Raw genomic sequence first — 10,825 nt, 5'->3', positions numbered from 1 at the left:
GTGTTGGAGAAGACTCTTGAGAGTCCCTTGGACTTCAGGGAGATCCCACCAGTCCATCCTAAAGGAGATCAGTCCTGGGTGTTCACTGGAAGGACTGATGTTGAAGCTGAAACTCCAATACTTTGGCCACCTGATTCTGACTCATTTGAAAAGACCCTGATGCTGGGAAAGATTGAGGGCAGGAGGAGAAGGGGATGCCAGAGGATGAGATGGTTGGATGGCATCACAGACTCAATGGACATGGGTTTGGGTGGACTCTGGGAGTTGGTGATGGACAGGGAAGCCTGGTGAGCTGCAGTTCATGGGGTCACAAAGAGTCAGACACGACTGAGTGACTGAACTGAACTGAATGAAAAGTGTTCTCCCTTGGAAAAGTTAAGATTTTATCAGTAACTCTGAACATTTTGCAGTGTGAAAGCATTCCTCTGTTATTTGTGTAAGTAACATAAAGAAAATCCTTCTTCAAATCATGTCTACCCCATTTGAGTTCAATAAGAAGGGGTCAACATACTTCTGACTCAGGCTTCCCTGGTGGATCAGCAGTACAGTATCCACCTACAATGGAGAAGATGCAGGAAACACAGGTTTGATCCCTGTGTTGGGAAGGTCCCCTGCAGAAGGAAATAGCAACCGACCTCAGTATTCTTGCCTGCGAAATCCCATGGTCAGAGGAGCCTGGTGGGCTACAGTCTATAGGGTCGCAAAGAGTTGGACACATCTGAGCACTGACAGACTGTCTATATTGTCTCAGAACCAATTTGTATCATGAGTTAACCTTGCTCTCTTCATACTAACACAGAGCCATGCTCCTAACTCTACCATTTACAATCACCTTCCTACTTGAGGGACTTTTTATAATGCGTAAGACTAAAAAAATATGAACAAGACTCAGAATGTAATTTTGGTACTACTGTTGAGAGTTTTATTGGCTTTGTCAGTATTACCATGGCAAGGGGTGAAATATCCTATGAACAGTTTAGGGAATATTGATCAAAGTAGGAAAGCATGTAAAAAGATTCTGGAGTGGGGAGTTACTGGCATTCCAGACTATATTTTCCAAGTGTAGCCTGGAGAAAAAACTTGTTATTTTCAAAGAGCTAAGGTAGATTCCTCTTGAGTACTAAGGCTCTTCTTTGTTTGCTAGAAAAGGACCTGCAGCCAGGTTGGGTGTGAAATGACAGGCTTTTGAGTCATGGTCTAGAAGGGAAGGCAGAACAGAGGGAAAGCTAAAATCCTCAGCATAAAGGTTTCATTCTACAGCAAAACTGGGAGGGTCCTAGTACTGAAGTAGAGTGTCCTTGGGTCAATGGTCTTTTAAAATTATCATCTGTGATCCTGTCTTGGAGAACAAATACACAAAATAAAGCGACATTACTGGAGCTTATATATACAGGTTTTTAATTAACATTGCAGCTATCCATTAAAAAACTTATACTTAGAAAAAGTTTATTAAGTTGTAAAATTATAGGGTTTTAAATTTTATTTATTATTGTTCTTCTTAAGAAATAGGTCAGCAAAGCATATTGTTTTTCCTGGCTAAGGTTCTGGTAGTATCTGACATGATTACAAAACTCCTGAAATTATGTGTAAAAACTTGCTAAGCAGAGTAGACAGTTCCACTCTAACCTAGAAACCAGAGCCAGAAGCTGAGTGACCTGATTCAACCTTTCTTTGCTCCTACATGTTAGGTCTCAGAAGAGGGAAAGTTCCTAGTGATCAGCCAGGCTGCTCCACTCCTGGGCAGAACTGAACTCTTGCAGGAACGCCCAGGTGAACAGTGGTGCCTTCTGCGTTTCCCTGCTTGGTGGGAAGAGGTTGCTAATGAAAGTTTTAGGAGACAGACTTGGTGAACTTTTCTGTAGCCCCTGGCAGAGGCGGGGGTTGGGGAAGGTGATAGGGCCAACTCCCAGGCACAGGTAGGCTCCAGAGACACCCTGGACTTGGCGGAGTTCAGCTGGCAGCTCACTTGGCCCGTGGCCAGCTTGCAGTCCAGCAGTGGCTGCCGCCCCTTGGGCCCACTGTCTTCTTTCTTTCCTTCCTTCCTCCTGTGTGTGCCCCACTGCTCAGTTCTGTCCAGTTTCCTCCACCAGGAATTTTCCATCATTCCAGCGGCCTGCCTGGACAAATTCCCATGATCTCTCATGACTTATGGACCTCTGTGCAGTGCCTCACATTGCTAGAACTGGCTTCATTTTCTATTTTTAAGATACTCAAGTAACTTCAATGTCTTCTCACTTAGAAAATCCACAAGTTAAATTTGTGGAATGCAGGCAGGGTTATTGGAAATGAAATATAAGGTTACAAAGAATACTGAGGACTTAATTTAACATCCCACCTCCATCTCTGCAATTTAATCATATTTCATGTAAATAGTCCTTATTTTTTCAAGTCATAAAATATTAAGTAAACATAGATGATAGCCACTATCTGTGTTTGAAATAAGAAAGAGCCCTACCCCTAACTCCCACACCAAATGTGAGTTCATCTTCCCCCAAGGCAGCCAGGCAAATTCAAGCTCCAGAGCACCTGTGAAATATAAAGTAATGAAAAGAAAGTGCACAGGCTTAAAAAGAAATAATGATAATAATAATAAAACACTGCTTGCAGGAAAAAATAAATGAAAGGCAGAAAATGAAATAGGTCTCCAGAAGTCATTCCTTAAGACTCTCACGTCTATTCTCCTAAAATAAAACATATCAAATAAAATCTAAGTTCCTCCTGCATGTCTGTGCTGCACACACACAGTTTGTTAGCCAAGGAGATGAGGTCCCTGGAAACAAGCAGTCTCCTGGTCTTTATCACATCACTCCACTATGGACAACGTCCTTGACCTCTCCCACTGCCCATCACTGTCCCTTCTCCGACCCGAGCGTTGGGGGCTTTCAACTTCCACTTGTTAAAACCCTGACCCATCCTCCAGGCTGCAGTCAGGTTCATGACATCCATGGCAATGTCAAGGACTATCCCCAGAATCTCATTATCTGCTAATCTTTACTTCTGTTCCTCAGATGTCTCCGTGAATGGGCTTTGAGTCTGCCGTCTAACACCGAAATCCACCGTGATAGTCTCCCTTTGTGTCCTGTGGCAGGCAAAGTTCTATCACTCACACTCCTCTTTTGTCAGCCTGCGTGACAAAGCTGTTCACCAGAACAAAGAATAAATGGCAGGAAAGGGTACTCAAAGGAAGAAGTCATGCATTTTTCAGAAAACTCACTGACTAGAAGAAATTATCAAAATCGTTTTTCACTGGTTCTTACTAGATTCGAGTATGTGGGCACCCTCAGAATTTAGGAAAAACATATACACTTACAGTCTACTGCGCTGGATTTACATATATGCTATTTCAGTGAAAACACACACCATAAAGAATCAGCACTCTGCAAAGTGGAATTAAACGGGGTGTGGGGGTGGGGGTGAAAGGCAGCCCGCTTAAAAAGGAGTTTAGACATCAAACAAGGTCAAAGAATTTTTCAAAAAGTGGAGAACCAGAGGGAGTGAGCTTAAAGATAAGGGATGGTGGCTGGAAAATGACCTCTTAGAACGGAGATTGTAGAAGTATTGTGATTACTGCTGATGGCAACATCTTAAACGTACAACCACAGGAGTAGGCAGACAAGTAAGGTAGAGACAAGGTCACTGGAGGGAAAGTAGTCATGGAACTGAAAAGGTGAGTCTGGAAAGGTTCCCCACAAGGATGTTAAAATCGCCAAGCATTTTGGCAGTATGGTATAAAAGGGAGCAGGAGCAGAGCCATCTAGGACAGGAAGGAAAGTATCCTGAAGTTGGAGACCATGTGGTGCGAGTGGTAAAGAACCTGCCTGCCAGTGCAGGAGACATAAGAGACCAGGGTTCAGTTCTTGAGTTGGGAAGATCCCCTGGAGGAGGACAAGGCAGCCCACCTCAACGTTCTTGCCTGGAGAATCCCATGGACAGAGGAGCCTGGAGGGCTACACTCCCTAGGGTTGCACAGAGTCGGACACAACTACAGTGACTGAGCATGTACTCATGCACAAATAACATAGAAAGCTGAAAAGGGTATTTCGAGAAGATGTTTGAGGATATAGGGGATTTTGTTAATGATTGACTATGGGTTTCAGAGGACATAACAGAAGTGTTTTAGAAGGTGTAGGCAGGGGAGGATAGAGAGCTGGGAGAAAGTACCCAGACATATGGGAAGAGTCTGGTGGATGAAGGTTGACTAGGAAGCCTGAGCTTCTCAAGGTGACCACATAACACAGGGCTAAAGGGCCTAATGAGATCAAATAGATACTGGAGGCAAGGCAGTGAGCTGCTCCAGAGCACTCTTGCCAAGGGCTAGGAAAGGGCCTGTTTTATGCCAAGCATGGATTAACTCTGGAGATTTCTTTCCAACCACTTCCACCATTCACATCGTTCCCAGTCCGATAGCAAACAGGTTTCATTCTCTATGGTCAGGGAATGACTGCCTGGAACCCTGTAGTATAAAAAACCTCAAGGCCATATTCAGATTTAGGAGAAAAATGAACAAACAAAAAATGGTCATCTCTATTGCAGTATCTGCTCTCTCTAGTTTAAGGTAATCCCTAGAGCTCAGTTCAATTCCTCATTCTCCATCCCAACTCCCACTTTCTAACTTGCTTCTCAGCCTCTCAGGACTTGTATATATGTCACCTCACTTCAGGGGCAATGTCAACCCTTCCTGAAGATCCTCTACACAGCTCTGTTAATGCACCCCACGTCTCCATGTCCAGACAAGACCTTGCTCCTGAGCATAAAAAACCTGTCTGCAGTTTTCTCCTGGGCTTGGAGCACATCAACGGTGCTCATCAATCCCCTGTCCATGCTACCCCAATCTGTTCCTCTCCCATTTATCCCACAGTATATCCCCATTTGCCCATTTAAACAACCCTCTTCTTCAACTCCTCCTTTTCCCCACATCTTATCAGCCACCTATTTCCATCCATTCGATCTCTGAAATTCCTTAAATCCACTCCCTGCCCTCCCTCCCCACTGCCTCAGCCTTGTTCACATCTTCTTCTGAGGAGACTTGGGAAGTAGACTCCACCCAACTCACCCTCCCACAGCCAGTGACCTTTGTGAAACATTGATTCTCCCTTCTTAAAAGGCTTTAGTAGCTCTGCAGCACATACAGGGTAAAATTCAAAGTTCTTAGCCCTTGACAGATAACACTGCCCATGTTTGTTCATGCGCCTCCCTCTCCCACTAAACTATGACCTCCACCAAGGCAGGAACGTATGCCTCCCTTGAGTTCCCAGTAACTGGTTGGAGATGCAGAATATACTCAATAACTGTGAAGTAATCCAAGCAGGCAGAGGAAAAGTATAAAAGGCAACTCAATTTTAAAGACTCTCCTTCATGAGAGTTGATATGAAATCATTTTCTACAACTCCTGTTGTAGCTGATTCATCTCTACTCTTAGATAAATAGCAAAGGAATAAAAGTCTCTTAATTTAACAATTAAAAAATATATCAAGGGTTGAAATGAAGGTTTTTTTTTGAAATTAGGTCTTAATATATATTTTCTTATATTGGATTCTGGTTCCACCATTTTCGAGGTGTGTAACTCTGGGCAAGATGTTTAACCACTGGCCTCAGTTTCATCACTTATAAATTGGAGACAATAACCAACTAATTCAAATGGTTGCTATGGGAATTAAATGAGGTCATGTCTGAAAAGTGTGTTAGAATAGGAAATGTTCAATAAGTAAGTTACTCTGAAAGAGATTACTCTGATAGTTACTCTGAAAGAGATTGCACATATAGTTTATTTATGAAAATTAGAAACATTATTGCTATTAGACAATGCGAAACATGTGTGTATTTCCTAGAATGGAGGGAACATATCTTTAGTTTTTCTACACAGTTCAAGCCATACCAAATCAGCCTCTGAAGGAGTTGGGAGTTTTGTGTCTGGTCTCCCCAACCTCTCCCTCTCCCAACATTTTCTACCCCCAAGACCTCTGGAGAGGTCCCACATGGTCCCACAGCTCCTGGAAGACAGGCAGCAAATCTGTCAGCCCTCTGCAGAAATAGACTTGGGTCAAAGGGACCATTTGATTAACTTCCAACATTATCTCAAAATTGTTTATTTGTATCTCCTAGAGATACACTGGCACAATGAAAAAACTCATTCATTTTTTTCTTTGAACTTACACACTGCCGTTTTTCTTTCAGCATCTTACCTTAAGAAAATGTAAAGTTATCCAGTATCTCTGCTCTCTTTCCACACATGCTAGAATATTAGAATGATTTAACACAAGTTCCACTTCCTCCTTCTTGTTCTTACCTAAAATTTAAAAAGCTCATTCGTTTTACTGGGCCATTCCTTCTGTAATAAACCAGAAATAAACTTTTTTTTTTTTTTCAGCAAAATGCATAACTATTTTGTGACTAGCACATAAAATTTACTTTACATCCGTGTGTTTTTGACCTCTACAAATAGCAAGTTCATATTCAATCTAGTATCTGAAGAATGTTAATTTGTTGATTATAAATATTTTAAAAATATATAACAATTTTCTATTTTTGTTATATGGCATTTCTTCACTCTTTAATATACTGAAATTCTCAGAAAATGACTTGGGTCAAGTGGACCATCTGATTAACTTCCAACATTATCTCAAGATTGTTTATTCATATGTTCTAGAGATACACTGACACAATGGAAAAACTCATTCAGTTTTTCTTTGAATTTGCACACTGCCGTAAGTTGGTAGGGAACTCTACCCTCCAAGGAGCACTAGTATGAAGCATCTACAAAGCAAATCTTTCTTTTACTGATAATAACTATCTTTTATAACACCTCTTCCATGTATTTCTATGTTTAAAAAACTAAAAATATGACTCCTTAAAAAAAAAAAAAAGGAAAAGAGAGTAAGAAAATAAAAAGGATATGGAGGGACGAATGTCCCATCATATACAAAATGACAATAATTACAAGAAGCCTATTTCATAAATTACTGGGGATTTTACACGTGATAATATACTGCAAAGAACTTTAAAGTGTTAAAATACGATCACGAAAGGCTGTCCACTTGTGTTCCAAGGACCATTTTTGGTCTGTGAATGCTTTATTTCTGGTCCATGGTAAGATAAGTATGAAAACTTGAGAATAAGCATTTAGAACTGTTACACAAATTTGACAAAGTAATTTTACATCTGCTGAATCAAATTATAAAAGATTTGGGCTCCTATTTTGTACGTCTGAATTTTCATTTCATTTTCTAGTAATTCACTTTCACTGTACTTTACAAAGGCAAAGAAAACCTGTCCTTCAGCACACATAGTTTGAGAAGCATTGAAAAAAACTATTATTATTTCTGTAATTTTGCTTAACAACCATTAATTTATAATTACAAACTAGTTATATGTCATTATTTGAGAAATACTTCCAACCAAGTGTGAGGAATTGCCAGCATACAAACAAGTTCCAAACAAGCCTGCTTTGTATTGGGTAACGTGGTTATTTGGGAGTCAGAAAACAAATTTTCCCATGAAAAAACATAAGCCAGGGGTTAGCTTGGCGTAGCCTACAAATTCCACTTATCTCAAAAGACTGCTAAGCTATACTCTAAAATGTAATCCCTCGTATGTTCTATAGAACTTAATGACCAGTCTTCTCCATTCTCTTGCGATGAAGAAATTAGGCTTCTAATTTCCAACTATGAGAAATTAGTTGGAATTCTAACCCGATTATGAGAAAAGATAATTCTCAGCCCTGGCATAGCAGGGATAGGGATTGGGGGTGGTGGTACTTTTTTAACTTTTTTGTTTTGTTTTGGAGTATAACTGATTAACAATGTTGTGATAGTTTCCGGTGGACAGCTAAGTGACTCAGCCATATATATAAATACACACATGTATCCATTCTCTCCCAAAATTGCCTTCCATCCAGGCTGCCACATAACATTGAGCAGAGTTTCCTGTGCTGTACAGTAGGTTTTTGCTGTTTATCCATTTTGAATATAGCAGTGTGTACATGTCCATCCCAATCCCTAATTCTCCCTTCACAGAATGGAGCCATTGGGCTCTTCACACAGAGTCATGAGGAATTAGGAGACCAAGTTTGAGGGAACTCACTGGTTGAGTTAATAAAATTAAACTGAGGGTTCCCCAAGATTCTCTGAGACAGGTAAGGTATGTCTTGCTGGATTTGAAAGCCTGGTTCTTTACCACAAATGCCTCCATCCTAAACACCAGGGCATTGTGGTGCACACGATGGGGAGCAGGCTTCATCCTGAATGGAACTCTGTCCTCAGGGACCTTTATTTCTCTTCTGCTGTTGTTTGAAAAGATGTGAAGACAAGCCTAGGCTTAGTGAGAAACAATGGAAGGCTCAATTAGTGATGTCTGCCATGGGCAAGAAGAGCAGGTTGGCACAAGAGCTGTGTCTCACCACCCTGAGTATATCTTGAAGAAATCAGACCCTTGACCTTTTAAGTTCAGCCGTAACCAGGCTGAATTATTTATATTAAGAACATGAGTTTAAAAAATGCCAGGGCATAGCAAAGGGAAACAGCACACAACAATTATATGTCCAATTAGATGTACAGGCACACTTTTATGTACTGGTCACTATCCAGAATCATTGGCATAATGCTCTCCAAACTAACACAGAAGCCCTGGCCATAGGCCCAGGCCTTCTCCTTTAGGTCTTCATTCTAAACTCTGATGTCACATATGAGATTCTTCTCTTCTCCAAAGACTGTCATTAAAAACCTCCCTAGGGCTTCACTGGTGGCTCAGTGGTAAAGAATCTACCTGCCAATGAGGGAGACACAGGTTGGATCTCTGATCTGGGAAGATCCCACGTGCTGCAGAGCAACTAAGCCCATGAGCCACAACTATTAAGCCCATGTGCCATAACTACTGAAGCCACATGCCCCAGAGCCCATACTCCACAACAAGAGAAACCATCACAATGAGAAGCCTGCATATGGCAACTGGAGAGGAGCCCCCTCTCGCACAACCAGACAAAAGCCTGTGCAGCAGGGAAGACTCAGCACAGCCAAAAAGTAAAAAAACAAAAAAACAAAAAAGCACAGTATCAGGGTATTTGTGTTCAAACAGACAATTAAAAAAAAAAAACAAAAAAACCTCCCTAAAGAAGAGATCCCACCCAGTCATAGGGTAACTATGGCACAATTCTTAATCCAGATGGTCCATATATAGAATTACGGAGGGTTTGTGATCTTGAATGAGGGGAAAGTATCTTGGTTTCTAATGGAATTAAGGATTGCTTTCAATTACGAAAGTAGGAAACAAGTTCCAGAAGCATTAGCAATACTTGTGACTTTGTTACTAATGGAAATAAGAGTTATGATCAGTATTTCATTATAGTGCTACAGATTTCTTGAAACAACATTTATGCTCATTACTACTTGAAAGAACAGTGCTACACCTTGCTATTTAATGTGTTAACAATGCAGCACACATTACACTGCTATACTACTGTAGCACAAACTTCTGAAAGAACACTTTGATGATTTCTTTTGAATGTAATTGACCTCCTTTGCAACTAGTACTTTCATTGTATGCACTTATAAACATTTTTCTAGGAAAGTAGCTATAGTTTCACTACGGCCAGAGAAGTCCATGACACACACACAAAAGGTAACCCTCCTGGGCTTTCAAAGGACAACTATGTAACTCTCTATCTACCATGCAACACAACTTAATATCTCTCAGACGGAATCAGAAACACTCACATACAGAAACTGAAAAGTGAAAGTGAAAGTTGCTCTTTGCAACCAGGCCAGAATACTGCAGTGGGTAGCTGTCCCCTTCTCCAGGGATCAAACCCAGGTCTCCCTCATTGCAGGTGGATTCTTTACCTGCTGAGCCACCAGGGAAGCCCAAGAATACCGGAGTGGGTAACCTGTCCCTTCTGCAGCGGATCTTCCAGACCCAGGAATCGAACCAGGCTCTCCTGCATTGCAGGCGGATTCTTTACCAGCTGAGCTACTAGGGAAGCCCTACAGGAAATGCGGGATCTTTTTTTTTTTTTTTTCCCCCCTGGGGTGTATTACAGGTGAGAAACTGGCATCTGCTTTTATTTACTCGTTGTTAATAAGACCTATGTCTGTTGAAAATTTGCAATTGTGACCATTTCTGCCTACATAATGTAGGGTGACAATTAACCAGCAACCATCAGAAGCTTATTTCAGCCATACTCACTTGTTCCCTGGTGGATTGGATGGTAAAGAATCAGCCTACAATTCTGGAGACCTGGCTTTGATTCCTGGTTTGGAAGATTCCCCTGGAGGAGGGCATGGCAACCCACTCCAGTATTCTTGCCTGGAGAATTCCATGGACAGAGGAGCCTGGCGGGCTACATACAGTCCATGTGTTCGCAAAGAGTCGAATACGACTGAGTGACCGGACTGAGCACAGCATAGTCTGGATGAAGCATTACTTAGAAAATTGATGTTTCCCTCCTCCCATCTATATACTGTTATTAAAAATAGTGATTCCAATATATATTTACAAGACATGACCCAGTATCTTTTCCTGTAGTAATAATAAAAATACCACCCTCCTCCCCCGACCCACCCCCCACCCCCCGCCACCACACACACACACACTCTTTAAAACTGTCCCTCGTAAGTTTCTAGGAGCTAAGTTCCAGGACTAGGACGGAAGGAATGTCTGGGAAGTGGGAACTAAGCAAAGCTTGAGAGCTGCTTGAGATTCCTGCGGGGCTGTCAGTGAAAGGAAGTGAAGGAATTCCAAGTGTCATCTAACCTGGGGCGGGTGGGGCGGGGTGGGCTCCTGGTCCCAGGGAAGGTGTCTGAGGAGGTCGGTTTGTGGTGTCAAAGGCCAGGGG

Source organism: Bos indicus, chromosome 4 (assembly GCF_029378745.1).
Source record: "Bos indicus isolate NIAB-ARS_2022 breed Sahiwal x Tharparkar chromosome 4, NIAB-ARS_B.indTharparkar_mat_pri_1.0, whole genome shotgun sequence".
NCBI classification, from domain to species: Eukaryota; Metazoa; Chordata; class Mammalia; order Artiodactyla; family Bovidae; genus Bos; species Bos indicus.
The sequence above is the reverse complement of the archived record's forward strand: the minus strand, read 5'-3'. Positions refer to the sequence as shown.